The sequence below is a fragment of the Protopterus annectens genome, chromosome 16.part0 (assembly GCF_019279795.1).
Source record: "Protopterus annectens isolate FY-2018-M chromosome 16.part0, PAN1.0, whole genome shotgun sequence".
Taxonomy (NCBI): Eukaryota; Metazoa; Chordata; order Ceratodontiformes; family Protopteridae; genus Protopterus; species Protopterus annectens.
In genome coordinates, this window is record NC_056750.1 from 274,600,586 (window position 1) to 274,620,813 (window position 20,228).

General features: G+C 39.4%; 1 protein-coding gene and 1 pseudogene across 1 annotated transcript in view; one reads left to right on the forward strand and one right to left on the reverse strand.

The window, feature by feature from the left end:
- The window catches only part of GARNL3 (GTPase activating Rap/RanGAP domain like 3), a 3,522,664-nt gene that overhangs the window by 3,184,065 nt on the left and 318,371 nt on the right, over positions 1-20,228 (reverse strand). The window lies entirely within an intron of this gene.
- Positions 19,493-19,801, forward strand: LOC122790373 (annotated as a pseudogene).

The following is a 20,228-nucleotide window of genomic DNA, read 5'->3' on the forward strand; positions in this document are numbered from 1 at the left end:
TTTCCATCAGATATTGCAGTATTCCTGCTACCTTTTTGGCCACAATTGCATATATGTTTACAATCCTGATTTAAAACTGTAATCAATGTATATGATAATAGATTGAGACTATAATATTACCCCTTTTGTCCAAGAGTCTTGGGCAATCTACCCACTGCTAAACATTAAAGAGAGTTAAACATTAAAGAGACTTTTTCATACATTTTATTATTTCCCTTCCTGCAGTTGGACAGATTTCTAATGGAAGTCCATCTGTCTCCGCTGTTTTATTTTTTTCTGTGACTAACTCTGCTGGGATTTCCTCTTTATTTATTTCCTCTGTTAATGTAATTATCTCCCTCCCCTTAATTTTTTTCAAGGGGATCTTTTCTAAGTATTGTTTTATTGTTTCCTTGCTTCTCTCAAATTTCAGTTTCATGGTATATAGTGCACTATAGTACTCCATAAGTATTTTCAGTTTCTCAGTTTTCCTATCTACAATTCTCTTGTACTGCATGGAGAGTGGTGATTGTGCTCTGATATATCCAGAAAGACACAGATCAGTTAAGCACTGCTACAGAGTGACACCTGATCTTAACAACTTTAAGCACCTTCTGCTTAACTTATTTTTATTTTATTATTTTTATTTAACATCTGGTTTCCAGGATAGTCCGGCTGGACAGCTAGTGTCCATTTTCAGCAGTGTCCTGGAGAGAAAAGCTCCAAAGAGTTACAAACAATTTATAACAACAATCAAGGTGACAAAGTTTAAGAAACACATGCAGAAAGGTCAACAGGTTATTAATACAGAGATAAAGTACAGACAAGTGTAGGTGGAGTGTTTTTACATTACAGAGCATTAGTGCAGTATAGGCATAGAGACAATATTTACAGTATGTACAAAGAGAAAGAGTGTAACACAGTATTATATGTTTGTTTAAAGCATTCGGAGGCAACTTCCTTTGACAGGGTGGGAGTTTAGGGAGGTCCATTGCAATTGCATAAATGGTTGGTGTATAGATAAGATTTTAGTAGGTTTTTCAAGGTGGCTGTACATTTTTGTACTGTTAGGTCAGGAGGCAGAGTGTTCCATATTTTTGCAACTTCATGAGAGAAGAGCGATTCCCCAGAGCTGTTTTTACACTGGACATTTTCTATCAAAACTTTGTTACTAGATTGTAATGGTCTATTTGAATTGTAGAAGTTTAGGAGGAAGGTCAGGGCAGGGTTTTTTTCAGGATAATATAAGATCTGGTGTGCCAGGCTGAGTTAGTGGTACTGTAGTAAATTTGGGAATTCTAACCAGTGCAGTGTATGTAGGGATTGTCTGTGGTGGGAGTATGATCTGGCGTTGGTAGCAAACCTGGTGATTTTGTTATAGCATGTGGACGGTTTATTAAGATCAGTTTTATTTAGGTTTGTTAACACTGAGCAAGCATACAGTAGTGTTGCCAGCAGATGGGTTCTGGCTATGGCAATTCTAGCTTCAGAAGTTAGGTACCTTTTACAGCAATAGAGGGTCCCTAACTTCATGTGGACTTTGGAGACATTGAGGGATATACGTTTGTTGTATTTTAGTTGTTAGTTGATTGTAAATTCTAGCACCTTAGCTTCTGGGACTGGGGTGATGAGGGTCTTGTTAGCTGCGGATATAGAGAAGTTAGTATCATAGGTCTTTGTTGGGTGGAACAACATAAATTGTGTTTTCTTTGGGTTTAATATTAATTGCAATTTGTTTAGACAATTTTCTATTTCAGTGAAGGATTGTTGGGTTTTATGTTGGAGAAGTTGAATGTTGGATGTGCAGCGGATCAGAGTTGTATCATCGGTGTATTGGACTATTTCAACATTTGTAGTTGCTGACTGGAGTTGGTTTGTAAAGATGTTGAACAGGAGGGGGCCAAGGATGGAGCCTTGGGGTATGCTGACCATGACTGGGAGTGGGGGGGAGACAGTTAAGCCATTTGACAGACTGGTGGTGGTTGTTTAGATAGCTATAAAACCACAGCAGGATGGGGCTGTCAAGGTTGAGATCTGAGAGGCTGGTTAGGAGTTTATTGTGGGAAATTGTATTGAATGCTTTGGAGAAGTCTAGAAAGGTGGCAGAGACAAGATTACCTTGGTTCCTGTATGTGTTTGTGATGTTGGTGAAGTTAATTAGGGCTGTGGTGGTGCTGTGGGATGGGCAAAAGCCATGTTGTGAGTTGGATAGAAGGTTGTTAGAGAGAAGGTCGGTTTTTGTTAAGGTTGAGTCTCATTCTAGTCAGTCAAATCTGGCGGTACTGACATGTATTTTAAGCCTAGTAAATTTCCCTTCCAAAGGTGAAAATCAAACCGTGTACCTTGTGTCTGTAAGGTAAACACCTTAACCATTACATTAACCCCCAACTGAAACACAGATTTGTTTCTGCCTGCTGTCTGTACCAGTAACGGGTCACTGACTTCCTGTTATTCTAGCTATATGTTTATAAAACTATGTGTGTTTGCTTGCATTTTCTGAAGGACGCACAGTCTCAAACTCAAACATATATTATTTAGGGACATCATTTCTCAGTAAATTATCATAAAGCCACAAATTTTATGTGGATCAGACCAAACATATGAGACAAAAATCTGAAATTCTGCAAAAACCTGGACAGTAAAGAGGCATGGCAATGTGAGTGTAAACATACAGCGCTCGCGAAGTGCTTTATGACTTTGAAAGCAAGTCAAACACAGAACATTTTTTTCTAGACATTTAGTTACATGTTCTTAACACAGTCACTAAGATTCACCTCTCGAACTTCACTTTTGAGGTGAATCTCTTGGTATCCATGTCTTGAACACACAATAAGAAGGTTATGACCAGTGACCCCATCATAAGCCTCTATATCTCCCCTGCTTCTTAGCTGTGGCATTTTCTTCATAGTTGCCTTAGTCTTGCTGCTAGTACCATCACTGCTCTTGAATACGCTGTTTGGTGTAACTTTTTATAATACGCCCCTTGTGCCTAAATCCTGTCATCTTCATATTCTTGTATTTTCCTCTTAATTTCTCCTAATTTTTCTTTTTTCCATTTCCATCAGATTTGACCCTCTTAACTAGAAGTTCTTTAGTTTCTGAAAATGTTTGCCTTTTCTCATTTAAAATCTTGTTTTCATTTGGTATATCTTGTCTTATTCTTCTTTGCAGCTCCCATTTTGTTGTTTCCCAACTTATTCCACCTGCATCCTCTTCATATGTTCCATTACATTACTGAGTGTGTAATTTAACCATGTTCTAAATATTTCATGCTTCAAAAGATATACTGGGAATGTCAAATGCTTCTCTCTTTCAACAATTAGCCCGAGATCTAGTTCTGTCTCTTATGATTCTTATTCATTTTTCAGACATTTCCCCTGAGATTTGATTTGTGTACGCCAGCTGATTGTTCACCACTTCCATGGCTCCAGTCTTATAAGTTTGTTATTGCTGTTTCTGTATCCCCCCTCTCATACAGGTGTTCATGTCCTTTATTCCCTTGCAATTTTTCTTTCCTGCCCTTGTTGATTCATCACCTTTCCTTTGCCCCTGTCCTTACTTATCATTTTCTGTGAGGTTTTATCATGTATATATCTGTACCCCCAGCTTTTATTTTTTCTTTATGGTTATCCGGGGGGTACTCCCCTTCTACTCTTCTGCTTCCTGTAACCATTTCCCCTCCCTGCATTATAGTACTTTACCCATCTTCTCAACTTCCTAATCTTTTGCCAAAGTTGGTGTCCACCATTACTCAAATCTCTTTTTAGCATACCTCTCCATTCTTTTCTTTCAACATATTACAGCATTCCTCTTTTTTTCTAATGTTTATCACCATTTTTGTAGTGATCAAATTTTAGTTTCAAATCTTACTTGCCCTCATGGGCCCTAGTATAGAAACACAAAAAGATACTGTGCTAATGGCCTGGAGGTCATTTAAGCCTAGCCAAGCAGAATTCTTAAATGCTGCTTGTTCCCTTTTATTGATGGGGAACAGTTAAGTTACAGTTTTGTAGCACATCTGTGTCCTCTGACCAGCAAAAACACAGGTGTCACTGTCATTCCAGGGATAAGGTTCTGCTCTCACATCCACTTTGTCCAGATTGTGTTTGAACTGGGTTAGGGAAGAACTTTGCTCTACATGGATGGGAAGCCTGTTCTAGAGCAGTGGAAGCCTGTGTGAGATATATTTCTCTCTCTCCAGCATTTACTGTTTGGATTGCTGGAAAGGTTAAGACCCCCAGAGTGGGTGCCCCCCCCCGATATTATTATTTTTGTGGATATGGAACAGGCTCATCCGTACAGGATCTGAGGAGGCCTTAAAGGCTAGGCAGAGATCACCCCTTAGCAATCTATAGGAAACTGAGAATAGAGCATGTGATCTTTTGCGGTCCCCCTAATTCCTGTGTTGGAATCCCCGGATTCATTTGGTCAGGAATCTCTGTGGGAATTTGAGTTGAAGCATGTACCTTTCCTGGTACATACCAAAAGTAGCACTGTATTCAATAACTGGTCTAATAATCGCCAAGTGCATGGGACAACAACTTCCTGGAACTGGATGCATTGCCCTTAATTATAAGTTGTGCTATATAAAATAACTTCATAACTGTGATGGACAGGTGTTGGTCATAGGCCAGATCTTTATCCATGCAAGTCCCCAGATCCCCAACTAGCAATTCTACCTTAAGTGGTGTGTTGTCAATGTTGTAGTTAGTGAGGGATGAATGGCTTACCAAAGCACACAATTGTGCACTTTTGTGCATTTAGTTTTAGGCCATGGCTCTTGCACCAATTGTTCACCTGTGTGAGGCCCTCCTGGAGGATGTTTGCATCTTTGGAGGATTCTATGACTGCCCCAAGCTTACAGTCATCCACAACCTTGGTCAACCACAGTCCGTTTGCATTGGTCTGGACATCTGTGAAGTAAATGCTAAACAGGATCAGTCCCACTACTGATCCCTGTTAACTCCACTTGTGACCGGTATTTTAGCTGACATGAAGTCACCTATTCTTTTCTCCTGCATCCTCTGTGAAAACCTGTGGTCTACCCAGCAGGTGGCATATGGGTTTGCTTGCATTTTTTGTAATTTTTCTACATATCTAGTGGAAAATAGTGTTGAATGCCTGGGCCAAATTCTGATAGGCTGTATGTACTGATTTGACCTCACCCATTGTGGCATTGTCAATAAAGTTCACAGAGTTCAGTATGCATGATCTCCTCAAACACAAACTGACTAGAGTCCAGTGCTTATAGATTCATTATGTCTTTACATATAACATCCATGTCAATCCTTTCAATAGATTTACAGATGAGATTGGTCAGACTAAAAGGTCTATTTACCATAACCGTAGAGGGTCCAGCCTTGTACAATGAAATGACAGTTGCTGTCTACCAGTTCATAGGCACAAGCCTGACTGAGATTAAATCGCTTCATTAGGGTGACAGAAAAGAACTGCTTCAATCAATTTATTAGACGCCCTGGTATGTTATCAGGGCCCATAGACAGTGTGTTTTTGCCTGGGAGAGCAAATTTAGGACCTGTGCTGTGTTGATATCATGCGCCATTATGGATTTCATTATCTCCATAGTGGCAACATTGGGGTATGTTGAATTGAAGCTTGTGCTGAATTTATCCAGCAGTACATTTGTAATGTCCTCTGGTGCCGTAAATGTCATGTCATTTACCACCAGGTCTGCACACTGCTATTACCTTTCAGCTTCCTAACATACCTTATGGACACCTCATGGTTGTCTTTAGCTTGGGAGGTTACATCCATAGGTAGGTACTAGGCTATCAGCCCAAGGGCCTACGTAAGCCTACCCAGCAAGGTTCTATGGCTTATGCCACCCAAGAAAGTTATTTTCCTGTGCCACTGTTGAGCAGAGACACAGAAGTGATCCCCTGGGTGTATTTCCCATTTCCCATCCACTCATCAAGATTTTTCTTGAAGAGTGCTAATGAAGAACTTTGCTTGACATAGATGGGTAGCTTGTTCCAGAGTATAGGAAGTCTCTGCGACAGGAATCTATCCCTCCAGTGTGTCCTCTTTATTGTGGTAACAAGGTTTAGGTCCCTAGAGCATGTAGCTCGGAGGGATTGGGATTTCTTTAGGTGTAGCATGTCCAACAGCTCTGGGTTTGACATAGCTTTATATGTTAGGCAGAGATCACCTCGGAGTAGGCGATATGCTACGGAGTAAAGCTTGAGTTTTTTGAGGTGGTCAGTGTAGGGCATTTGTTTGAGGCCAGTAATCCTCTTTGCGAGGTACTTCTGTGGCCTTTCCAGCTGCTGCAGATGTCTTGTGAGGTACATTCCAAAAGGGGCATTGTACTCTAGAATGGGTCTAATGAGTGATGAGTAGAGGGGAACAATGACCTCTTTTTTTCCTTTTTATGATGAGTTGTGCCATGTAGAAGGACTTTCTGACTACTGTGGCGATGTGACTATCAAAGGAGAGACTACTGTCCACCTGGGTCCCAAGGTCTCTTATCACGCATCCGGTGTTAAGTAGATTGCTGCCTATGTTGTAGTTCTAGTCAAGTCTGATTTTTGTGGTTCTGACTAGAGTCCTATCTGCTTGTTAAGGATTATGAGTGGGTTTTTGTGATGTTTACAGTGTTTAGCCATGATTTTTTTTCCTGTTTTTGTACAGCTTGCTTATGGCTGCCTTAAACCTAATTATTTTTGGAGATAGGCAGATGAATTTTCTTGGTTTGGGAGGTACAAATTTATCTAAAGTATCACTCAATATTAGATAGTTTGCTTTAGAATAATTTTTGAACATTCTAAGGTTTGAAGGGGGCCCTGTTCCAACAATTTCAAAAGATACCACTTTGTTGTCTGAAGGCCCCATCCTGGGGAGAAGGACATGGTGAACCCAGTCAGAATTGCATCCTTGCAGGTAAAGTCTTACAAAAAAATGGCTGTAGGACCAGGGGACATTAACTTGTACTTATCATTCCAAGCTGGTGATAGTAACCTCATATGCACACTACCAGGGGAGGGTTGATATAACTGAGCCACCATAGGGCACAATTAGGAACTTAAATATAAAAAATTATTTATGACTAGTTGGGAGGATTGATGGAGGCAGGTATTGGGATAGAAATATCTTAAAAATGTCAAAAACAAAAGATCCCCGGCCTCTTAAGTAACCCAAATGGCCTGGTCAGTTCAGCAGAAACCTCATGTGTGCCCCAAACTGTTTGGCCCAAAACATCATTTAATGAAAAATCAATAGTGTTATAATAATTGTTGAGTTCCCCATGGAAATTATGAAAAAGCAGAGTATGACCCCAGTGCGCCATAAAACGATAAACATAGGCAACAGCTTCAGAATGCACTTTCCATATCTACACATTTTCAGTAGAAAGCTAATGTGCACAAAGCTGTAAGGTTATCACAGGCTCCCACATTCTCTACCAAGTGGTTTGATCACGGCTGCACTGAATCAGTGTTCATGTTTACAGGGCTGTACTTCATGTTTTACTTCTTCATCTATCCTGATGGTATATTTTAAGTAAATTAGCAGGCAGTCACACAAAAAATACAAACATTTTATATTATATATATATATATATATATATATATATATATATATATATATATATATGACTATACCAATATAAAAGAAATTTTATTACAAATTTATAGTCCATTAAATTTTTTCCTTAAATGGAGCAAGAACACTACCATGTGAACATAACCTGGCAAAGCCAAATGTATTTCCTTTGCCCATATGCTAGATGCAATAAACCCACCCTTCTGTTTAGTTGGTAGTGGCATTTATGTGAACAAGACCACCTTCTTACCCTAACCTCAGGATGGGGAAGCTGGTGGACTCTAATCACTCTCATCCTCCACTCCTATCTGCCTGTTCCACTGTTTCAGTCACTAACGGAATACAGGTAGTCTGCGTTTTAGTCAGGTCCCATCGCCTGCTCCAGTGCCTCATTCACTGATGGAACACAGGGTGTCTGTGCTGTAGTCAGGATCCATTGCCTGCTCCAGTGCCTCATTCTCTAACGGAACACAGGGTGTCTGTACTGTAGTCAGGTTCCATTGTCTGCTCCAGTGCCTCAGTCACTAATGGAACATAGGGTGTCTGTGCTGTAGTCAGGCTCCATCATGTGCTCTTAATGCCTCAGTCGCTAATGAAACACAGGGTGTCGGTGCTGTAGTCAGGCTCCATCGCCTGCTCCAGTGCCTCAGTCACTAATGGAACACAGGGTGTCTGTGCTGTAGTCAGGTTCCATTGTTTGCTTCAGTGCCTCAGTCACTAATGGAACACAGGGTGTTTGTGCTGCAGTCAGGCTCCATCACCTGCTCCAATGCCTCAGTCACTAATGAAACACAGGGTGTGTGTGCTGTAGTCATGCTTCATCACTCTGTACTGTACAGCTAGACATGATACATGTACATCTTGAAAGAGTTAGTCTATGCAGTTTGCCATTGCTACATGATTAAATGTGATGTTAGTCAAATTAAAAAAAAAAAAAACATTTAAATGTCTTGGTTAGGGAGTGGAATTTGATGTTTAACACAAGGTTTAACATACAGAGATAAATATGCTACAGGGAATTAAAACAGTATTTATGCTGCTTGATGTGCCCCCGGCCCCCGCACAAAGTTGCCATTTAACAAACGAGGTACATCTTTTCTGTAATAGAAAAGTCTTGATCAAAGTTAGACATTTTTTTAGTTTCCTTTCATTTGGTATTAGGGATTCAGGAGGCCACAATCCATCCATTTTTTTCTGATTATCCATTTGTCTTCATATTCAATCTGTCATGAATCAGTGTTGTTTGTCTTTTTGGCTTTTCTTGGTTAGGGGTCGCCACAGCGGAACTCCGGTCCGCTGATTGGCAGTAGATTTTTATGGTGCCAAGTTGCCAGCCCGACGTCCAACCTTCAGCGAAGGCACGCCCATTCACGCATGTCTTTCGGAGGCCACTCGACCACGGGGAGGACATGCAGACTCCACATGAATCAGTGTAATAGTATTAAATGGCATCTAAATACCTCATTATTAAAAGAAGACCCAGTTATAGAAGGGCAGCTGTGGTCTATTTGTGACAGCAGTGAGGCTAAATATATTCATAAGACTGTTAGCAATGAAAAGTTCTACAACAGAGAATTTCATTAGCATGGCTTCCTACAAGACCAAATAAGGTAAATAGGTGATTTATGTCTTAGAAAAAACAAATTTCTTGCTTAGAATCCAAAATTCAGGTTAAATCTGCTGGACATAAAAAAAGATAAAGTTTCAGACTCAGTTTATGGCAACTGCTCTACTTACTTATCCTACTACAAAGAGAAAATGCTAGAAAAATATAAAAAACTGGGCCAGAAATATGTGGTATTAATTCTTAAATTGAATAATCAAACATGTTTATAAATGTTATTAAAGAAAATAAAAAGTCCTTAACTGATGCTGTTAATATCCTTACATGTTTTGTTGACACTTTCAGAAATATATACCCAGTGCCTCCACTACAAAGAAAAACATTAAACAATAACTAAAAAATTAAAGACACAAAGTTATCAACCAATGGCTGACTTTTAGAACAGAAACACCACTCTAGATGAGGTGTTAAAAGCAACAGACAAGTTGAAAGTAGCCAAGGCTCCAGATCCAGATGGATACATTGACCACTTTTTAAGAAATTCAGGGCTAAACATGCACCAAATCTACTTCAGATATTCAACTACATGGCATCCATACTTCTGTTTCAGTCATCCATCAGGAGTTTCATTTTTAAACCTCACTTCAGTCTCATCTTTAATAAAAAGTATAACCCTCTATTATTAACCAGTATTGCATATAAAAATGTTTACGTTAGTTTTGGTTTAAAATCAGTAAGGCTAAGGTCACATCTCATTCTTGTATGTCATTTAGACAGACTCAAGACAACAGTATTCAGTAGAATGTTTATTAAATTATGATAAGAAACACAACAACACGGAAGCATTTTATTTGGAGGTATACCAAAGTTAGAGTCCTTTAATGAATCCATTGTTCACTTTTCAAACTTGCCTCAACCTCATCTTGCTTTTCTGTAAACAACAAATTTTCTCCCTCTGTCCACAAAGTGACCGATACTCATTAGGGCAGTCTCCTCTCCCCTTATCCTTTCAGTGCATCACTAGACTCTCTCACAATTTCATACATCATCAATTCATCTGTCATATTAAGTTCAACATTGTAGAAATCAGAGCTGCTTCCTCTGCTAATCATATTCATATCCGCCTGGAAAGCCTTTTATTTCTATTTGTTATTACATGATGTAATCAATTTGTACAGCCTGGACTTAAATTCTGAGCAAAATCTGGAAACTGCACCTTCTGTTTTGCCAGTTTATTGTTGCTTATATAGCATGCAGCTAGCATTTTTCCACAAGTTAATTAGACATTTTCTTTATATATGTTGCACTATCATTTACATGTAATTTCTCCAATATGTTGGGAGACCTTGAAGCAGCACTTAACATTGCTCTGAACTCCATATTAGTCTTCATGCAAAAGTCTACGTTTCTACCACAACATACGTCTATAGGCGATATACTAGGCTAGCTGCCCTTGGGAGGGTATTTTAAGCCTAGCCATTTTCCCTTTTCATGCTCAAAATAACCTATCCTATTTTATTAACTGGCCTTACTCATCCATGGTCAATAATTATATCTTACCCATAATGAGAATAACTGGGATCAAACCACAGATAAATTGGGGAGACCCATGCATGGAAAAAAAGATGTAGGAGCTGCCTCTGTCCATTAGTAGTACAAGGGGCAGTCCTTGAGTAAGTTTTCTGTTTCCCATCCATAGAGCTAAGTTATTGTTGAATATGGAGTAAGCTGAACTTTGTTTCATGTGAATGAGGAGTCTGTTCCAGAGCAGCGATATCCTTTGTGAAATATACCTGTCCCTAATAAGCTGTTCTTCTGATGTTGTAGAAGAGGTTTAGACCCCAAGACTGAGTATTTCTAATGCCATTTGATTCACTGATGTGCAGTAAATCCATCAGTAATGGGTTGGAGAATGCCTTGTATGCCAGACAGAGGTCATCCCTTAGCAGTCTGTAGAATACCGACTAGAGTGACAGGGCTTTGAGTCGGTCCATGTAGAGCATACTTTTTTTAGGTCTTGTATCTTTTTAGTAAGGTAACTCCAGGGACATTCCGGCTGTTGCATGTGTCTGGACAGATACATGCCAAAGGGGACATTATTTTCAATGACTAGCCTAATGGAGGACAATGGCATCCCCGGATCTAGACACGCACACCCTTTCTTTATGTGCTGTACAATACAAAAGGACTACCTTAATTGATCAGACACTCTGATAATGGATTGGACATACTTATAAAGTAACTGTATATATTAAGATCTGTTATAATGTCAGGCTAGTGTACATAGTTATTTAAGATGTTATACATAAATACTATGGAATTCATTCAAACGTATTTGAAAAATAAAAAAAAATTGAGAAAAGGACTACCTTACAACAACAGACATGTATTGATCAAAAGTTAGGTCACTATCCACATACGTTCCTAAATCTGACAAGTGGGTCAACTCTTAGGGGTGATAGAGGGGTTTATTCCCAGATTATTAAGCTTTTTCTACTTTGCATAAGAGGGGAATTGTGTCAAAAGCTTTGGCCAGGTAGAGGTATGCGGTGTGTGCCATTTTGCCTTCACCCACTGCTTTGGTGATCTTTTCAAAAAAATCCACCAGGTTGAGTAAGCATGACCTGCCCTTGATGAATCCAAATTGAGATGGGTTCACTGTTTTGGAGGTTCCCTATTTCCTGATTGATTAGCTGCATGATCAGTCTTTCCACAACTTTGCACATTATGCTGGTCAGACTTATGGGTCTGTAATTGCCTGGGTCTGTGGAAGGTCCTCCGTTATGAAGAAGAGTGACTGCAGTTGTTCTCTATTCTGTTGGTTGTTGTTGTACCTTTCAGCTTTTCCCGGTTAGGTGTCGCCACAGCGGAACTCCAGTCCGCTAATGATTGGCAGTAGATTTTTAGATACCGACTTGCCAGGTCTGACGCACAACCTTCAAGAAGGTATGCCCATTCATGCATGTCTCCACACAGAAGACGCTTTAGCGTTGTTGCTCAAAATGGGATTTGTTTGGTGTATGGAGTTTTTTTTCCTTGTGATGTAATCTCAGATTTCCATATTTGTCATTATTAAATTTTTAGTAGGATGCCTTTAACTTTGTTAGTAATGAGGTTTCCCATAATCTAATTTCCAATTGTATGAAAAGCACAGCAACAGGACACAGCATAGCATGTCGACCTTGGACAACAAAGGAGTAAGCTAGTGAAACTAGAGCATCTTGATTATGAAACCGTAAGGAAAAAACATGTCCTCTCAGAAATCTAAACTATCCCTATTCATCTAATCACCACTCATAGTTACTTAGTATTGGCCACTCAAATTGTATCGTAATAATATAAGCTTTTTTATAACAATTTGAATGGAACATGAGGAAGGGGAATGCCTTTATAGAGTATAGTGGTAAGACCTTTCCCCTCACAGCTTTCAGGACAGGGTTCACAGGCCTGTGTTTAATGCCTGTGTGAGGTTTATACATCTCTCATTTTCTGCACCAGTTTACTTGAGGTACTCCAGTTTCCTCTTACCTACTAAAAACATGTTGGTTGAGTGGCTATTCCAAACTGTCTCTGTGTATTACATTTACACTTATTCTTATGACCCAATTTGTGCCTGAAAGAAGCAAAAAATAGGCGATTCATATAAGCAGTGTTCAAGGGGATATGAACTCCCAAATAAAATAAAACTTCTGAGTGGAAATGTGCCACAATAAAGTAACAGAACTAAATATACGAAGCAAACGTTTGATATGGACTTCAAATTAAAGTACAGAAATCAAAACAAAACAAGCTTTGTTATGACTCAGCTATTATAAGTAGAGATGTAACAAATTTTTAGATACATTAAATAAGACGAGAAATTCTTGCTTGTGTAGAGATAAAATGTAGCATTTGAAAGTCAACAGGGGCAAACATAAATGCAGTTATATGGACAGCATAAAGAACTCAAACACAGTTTGTTGGTGGTTGTAGAAAACTGTAGTACCTGATGAAAATGCTACAAATACAGTGACGCCAAGTAGTCTTGAGTGTTACCACATGTCTGGATTGAACCTTGGAGCTATTAAGACAGAAATATTAACCACATACTTTGTGCCACCATGCATAAAGCATAACTTTCAGCTGTGCTTTACACTTGGAAAATGTAATGCATTTAACCTAACAAATAAACAGTGCAGTATTCAACATACCACTTCATTAATTTATTGTGGAGGAAAAACCTCCATGCTCCTTGGCACAAGTGAAGCAACCTATTAAACAAACCACATAGCATAAAATGTGCAAGGAATTAATCCATTATTCAGTTAATAGGTGCATGACATTAGGCCATGGAATTAATCAAGATAAGAAAACATTTACTTTCACTATTAACCTTATCTATTTAATAATGGTTTTAACAGTCTGCCAACAGTGATTTCTTTAAGCACAAAAGTCTCAAATTTAATATAGTATGTATTGCCTCTATTTTCTGCAAGCAGATTCTGTTTTGTTGAAGGATTTGTGCTGAGGGGTTATACTATTTGCACCTTAACTAATAGGTTGCTATAGGGGAGAAGCTAAATATGGAATACATTTTGTTTGCTTACTTTTCAAAATGTTTAAAAAGGTAGTGATTCCTTTAAAACATACATTATACAGTATGGGTTGAATTCATATTCATCTTAAGAGTTTGGTCATTTCACTCAGTTCACATCTGCATAATGGGTTTCCAGTTAATAAAGACAGACAGACACAAACACACATATATGCACAGACTCACATGCATGTGTACTCACAGTAGTCGGAACTGGCCAGCAAAACTGAGCATATGTTTTGCACTAAACCTCATACTACTGCACATATTGAAATGTAGCTCCTTCATGCTGTGATTGAATCATTATACCAAGATGCCAGTCTTGCATAAATCTGTAGCATTCTTGGCTCTCCATTGTGCAGTGTGATGCCAAAGCATGCTATAGAACAAGACCATCCTATATCACTACAGACACTTATAGGTTCATAAGTTCATAAATCTATACTAGGCTAACAACCACCGGGGTCTTTATATGCCTAACCATGCAACCCAAATGTATCCCACTGGTTCTTGTGCCTTTGGTTATTTTAAGGGGTGTATGCTAGTTCCCACATGATTTTAATGGCTACCTGTGTCAATCAGAGACATAGGTGTCAGACCAGGGGTGAACGTCCGATTTCCCAGTCACTGGTGCAAGATGCACTTGAATGGGGTTGCTGAAGGACTGTGCTTCATATGAATGCAAAGCCAGGGAATGGAGATTCTCTGAGATGCATACCCTTCCCTCCAGCATGTCCTATTAAGTTGTAATCAAAGCTTCAATTCTTAGATCTAGTAGTTATGGTACTGCTCGTTTTGTGGATATGTAAAAGGTCCATCAGAGCAGGATCCAAGGATGCCTTATATGCCAGGCATAAATCACCTCTCAGCAGTCTTTAGGAAACAGAGTACAGAGATAGGGCTTTGAGGCGATCTGTGTAGGGTAATGTGTTTATGCCCTGCATTCCTTCTGTGTATATTTCAGTTGTTGCATGTAGCTGGTCAGGTACATACATACCGGGGGGCATTATACTGAGTTATGGGTCTGATGTGGGCTGAGTACAGTGGTATGATGACTTCCCTGGACCTATATGCCATGCCCTTACTTTAGAACTGTGTGACTATAACAGGCATTGTAAAATTATTTCTTCTGTGCAAATCAGCTTTAAGGGCAAAATAAGAGCAGGTGCTTATTTTGCCTTTCTACATTTTGGACAAATAATGGATGAATGTCAAGAAAAGAAAAAAATAAACTTAAAAGAAACCTGCCATAATAAAAATAAAATGAATAAAACATTTAAAATATGTTTGTCCCATATATTTCACAAGTATTACTCCTCAAAACCGAGGTGGAATCCTTCAAAGCCCCCGGGCCTGTGGAAAATACGGCCCAGACCGCAGAATCCTTTATAAAAGCATTCTATGAACACCTTCAGGAATGCACGGATCATGCGATCCCAAATAAAACCAAGACCCAATCCTCCAAAGGCAGACGTCCTGTCTGGTGGACCCCAGCCATAAACAAACTATACAATAGAAGGAGGAAGCTACTAAATGATAGAGCAAAATCCCAAAAAGGGAAGGCATCACTGATCAGTATTAGCAAAAAACTACGGACACTCATAAAATTGTCTAAGGCCAGCTTCGAGAGAAAAATTGCACAGGACACTAAGGATAATCACAAGGCTTTCTTTAGTTAGGTTGGGAACCTGGGTGATAATTCCCAGATATGCTCAGAATTAGTCCAAAATGACAAAAAATACACCGAACCCACAGACATTGCCAACATCCTAGCTGACAGGTTCAGCGCAAACTTCTCTCCCCCCTCCCCACCAAAAGGGCAAATATCTATCCCAGCAGAGTGCTGCCCCCGACATCTCAGATGCTCAGGTAAGAGCCGCCCTCTCCAAAGCAAAAAACACAGCATCAATGGGACCAGACGGTGTCCCGGGCTGCGTCCTGCATGAACTCCAAGAAGAGCTAAACCCAAACATAAAACTACTGTTCAATCTCAGCCTTACTACAGGATATGTGCCCAAAGAGTGGGGTACAGCAACAGTGGTCCCACTCCATAAGGGTGGTGCCTCAATGGATCCTGGAAACTATTGCCCCATAAGCCTGACTAGCTTGGTCTGCAAAGCTATGGAAAGGATCATCATGGACCTCATAAATAAAGATATTGGGGACCTACAGACACTGGATCCTACCCAGTTCGACTTTGTTAAGGGCAGATCCTGCCTCTTAAACCTGGTTGATTTCTTTGAAACAGTCACCAAGGCCATTGACGAGGGGAAGGTGGTCCACACAGCCTACCTGGACCTCACAAAAGCCTTTGATACAATACCCCACTCGGGCATTATAGATAAGCTCACCAGCTTAAATATAAACCCCTATATCACTAGATGGATTGCAAACTGGCTCAAGGACAGAACCCACATGGTTAGAATTGCTGGAGCCATGTCAGACTCCAAACCAGTTACAAGTGGTGTCCCACAAGGCTCAGTCCTGGGACCTCTCTTGTTCGGTATATATTTCTCGGAGGAACAGGCCAACACGGAAGGACTGTGGCTGACGAAGTTCGCAGATGACTGCAAACTGGGCACCATAATCAACTCTCCAGCTGACACAAGCATCCTCCAAAAGGGCCTCATAGAAACAGACAACTGGTGCCAGAGCCAAGGCCTCAAGCTAAATGCCAAAAAGTGTATAGCCATCCCCTTTGGCAAAAACAAAGTGCCCACAAATTACCACATAGGTGGTAATCCATTAAGTACAGAAGAAGTAATTAGGGACCTGGGGACCCAAGTTGATAGCAATCTCTCATTTGACAACCACGTGGCCAAAGTGGTTAGAAAAACATTTTATATAGCCCACATAATCATGAAGGAATTCACATCTAGATCAGGGGAGGTCATCGTGCCTCTTTACTGATTCCTCATCAGGCCCATAATTGAGTACAGTGCCCCTTTTGGGATGTACTTTACCAGACACCTGCAGCAACTGGAAAGACCCCAAAAGTACCTCACCAAGAGGATCAAAGGGCTCAAACAGATGCCATATGCTGCCCAGTTAAAGAAACTCCAGCTCTACTCAGTGGCATACCGCCTGTTCAGAGGCGATCTGTGCCTGATGTATAAAGCCATGTCCAACCCGGAATTAATGGACATGCTGCACCTCAGAAAATCCAAATCCCATCGAGCTACTCACTCGAGAGACTTGAACCTCAGCACTGAAATAAATAGGACATGCTGGAGGGACAGATTCATAACCCAGAGGCTCCCTTCACTCTGGAATAAAATCTCAGTCCAGGTTAGGCAGAGTCCCTCATTGACTCTCTTCAAGAGGAATCTTGATGAGTGGATGGGAGATCGTAGGTTTACCCCGGGTATCATTTCTGTGTCACTGTTAGACAGAGGCACAGTATACTAACCTCGAAAAAGGGCATAGCAAAATTAATTTAAAATGGGTGGTGAAAGCCAAACACACACTGGCTAGGCTTATAAATGCCCTAGGGCAGATAGCCTAGTATGAACCTATGAACCTATGAACCTATTAAGCCTCTGTGTCCAATTGGTACTTTTATCCTGTCATACATTGTCATCCTAAGGCACTGGTAAACGGAAGCATCCGGTTTTACATACTCCTACTACACATAACTGTTGCCCAGAAAGCCTAGTGCATTATCTGGTTTGCTGGATCTAGTGTTTGAGTTTGCACAACCTACAGTGGTCACGTACCCCTTGTGGGATCACCTCTCTGAGTCCCAAGTGGCAGAAGCTGAGTAAATGCCTCCTCCAGTTATTTTTAGATTTGTAAACTTTTCTACTCAGCTGTCTCCTCTAGAGTGTTGTTAGACTGGAATGTAATACTTGTCTGTCTGTGGGTAAGAAAAGGCTGGATCAACACTTATTTGTCCCCCTTTCCAAATCCTATTGTTCTAGGTTACAATCAAGCCAACATTAAAAATAAAAACTTAACATGCACCAAGTTGAATTTTGTATAAAAATAAAATTTATTAGCATATAAGAAATAAATGATTAACTTAATTTTGAGTAAGTATCAATTAATAAAACTTAATTTTCTGACTTTCATGCTGTACAGCAAGTTATCAAATTATTTACAGGAGTTCCTGTCAGGATGGTAAGGCATGCAACATACCAAGTGGTCAAAATAAATTTAAAGGTTCCAGGCATGATGTCTTTTGGTCCACGGTGGGCATTGTGAAATAGGTCTGCATTCTCTGCCAACTCTCTTTGGGGAGATACACAAAACACATAACATATACTGACACTTGGATGCTGGCTTCTTTAATAGGTTAAAGTCCAGTTCAGTTGCAGGGAATCCTTAGTAAATGCTTCTGTTTGGTCCACTCCACTTTCCCTACCTTTTTGGATTTGCCAGTCCTGGAGTTGGCAACTTCCAATATCACAGTCTTGGTTCCTTATTAGCTATGCGGACCATGTTAGGCACACAGTAGCTATGGCAACAACACAAACACAGCTGTAAAGTACCCATTTAGTATAGACCAGACAGCATGCATGCTGCACAAAAGGGACCATGATGTACAGCTACATTGGACAGCGACAGTTTCTCTCATTACACATTTATGGCTGCATACTGCTGATACATACAGCAACACAACACTGTGCATATACAAAAGCATTTATTGACAGCTTGCCATGATATGATTAGTGGCATAACAGAAGTAAGCAGAAAATAGGGTATCTGACTCACTGCTTTAAGTATTCTATATGGCAGGCATTTCATAGTTTCACTGCATATATCAACACAGCAGATATTTCATATTTTCTACTCCACATAACGACATCATGTAAATACTTCAGCTGGTAAAATACTCTACTGAGTAATTTGCAATTATTAAACAAAATGCACCAGAAAATACAAGTCTTAAAAGGAAAAAAATTCAGGTAGTCCAACACGCAAGCTTAGGAACTTTAATAAAAAATATATAAAATAAGATTAAGTGCTTTCATCTATATTACTGTTAGACATCATCAGACCCAAACCGTATAAAAACTAACAAGCGGTTTAAATACTAATAATGTAAAGCACACCACCTCCTATTCATCCAATCACATACCACTGAGGATGAAGAAGAAACTGGACATAAAATCAACACACAAAAGCAAATAAATATATAAAAGTAATATTAGAAAAATAGACTGCAATATAGTGTATTAAATTGTCCGCAGTATGTGTGTGTTGTACTATAATTTGTTCGCTCTTCTTTTTAGTTTACTGCATATTGAGATGTTCTCATTAAAACCTAGTGGTGAAGTGGCATCCAGCCTTAACTGCCATATCACTTCCCGATGTAAGAAGGTATTCTTCCAGTCTCCAGAATGTGCTTAAGATCCAACTTGCTCCAACACTAGAAATAAAAAACTTCTCAAAACCATTACAAAACTTTGGGTGTTTAGCTAAAGTGCTCTTATTGTTAAAGCACTGTAGACTATATAAGTGTTGATAAATTCTTTGGTTTATTGAATTTACTATTTTTCCTATGTACAAAGAGTGATGCCAAGTGCAAAAGGCAAGGTACACCACCCGCTGTGAAAAACAATTGAATCGACCTCCTTTGGTGTATCTTTTGATCCTATTCTACAAATTCCCTGTGTAATTGGTTTCTATAAAATCACTTTGGTGGCATCTGCCACATTTTCTGGTTATAGGGAATGTACTACCAAAAAGTACAGGTGAATTCAATAAAAAGTCTTATGTTGTTACTTCTTTAGTATACGATTCTAATTAGTTACTACTTAATTAGTTAGTTACTTAGTTACTTCTTTAGTATACAATTGTGCTGGTGAGGAAAAATGGCAGAACCTGCAGAAGGAAAGAAAGATGAAGCAGATTAGAAGAGATTACACAGCTTTCCATTAATCAGGCATTCAGATATGCCAGAGGAGATGAGGGTCGAAACAATGGAGTTATGTGCAACAGCCTGTGAGAAATTTGCTGCAAAAATGATCAAAGAGACAATGGATAAGAAGTTTGGATCCTCGTGGCATGTTGTCATCGGTGAAGTTCTTTGGGTTTGAAATTACACATGAAGTTAAGAACCTGCTATATATGTTTTTTGGAGGCAGTCTAGCTGTTTGTGTTTGGAAATGCTCATGAAAATAAATAAAGTATATATTTTAAATATCTTTATGACTGTAATTATGTCTCCCCCTTATATTTTTAACTCCTGAACTGTGATTTATTTATTTATTTTTTAATATATCCGTTGTCTAGCTTGAGGAGATGGCTGTTGTTCTGGGAGAAGTGTGTTAAAAGGTCTGGCTAGAAAAAAAAAACACATTGTAATTATTTTCCAACTGATATTAGGTTTGTAATTTTGACAAGCAAACCAGATTTGATCATAACAAAAAAGAATAGTTTCAGTGAAGTGTACTGGTATAGCTTTTCCACATTAAATTTGCTGTTTCAGTTTGTATACACTGTAGTCAGTTACTGCATTCACAAGAAAAGCTGTGTGCCAAGTTCCTTCAGAACACCAGACACTTCCAAGTTGGAAATCCAAAGGCTCACATGACATTTGCACATTTT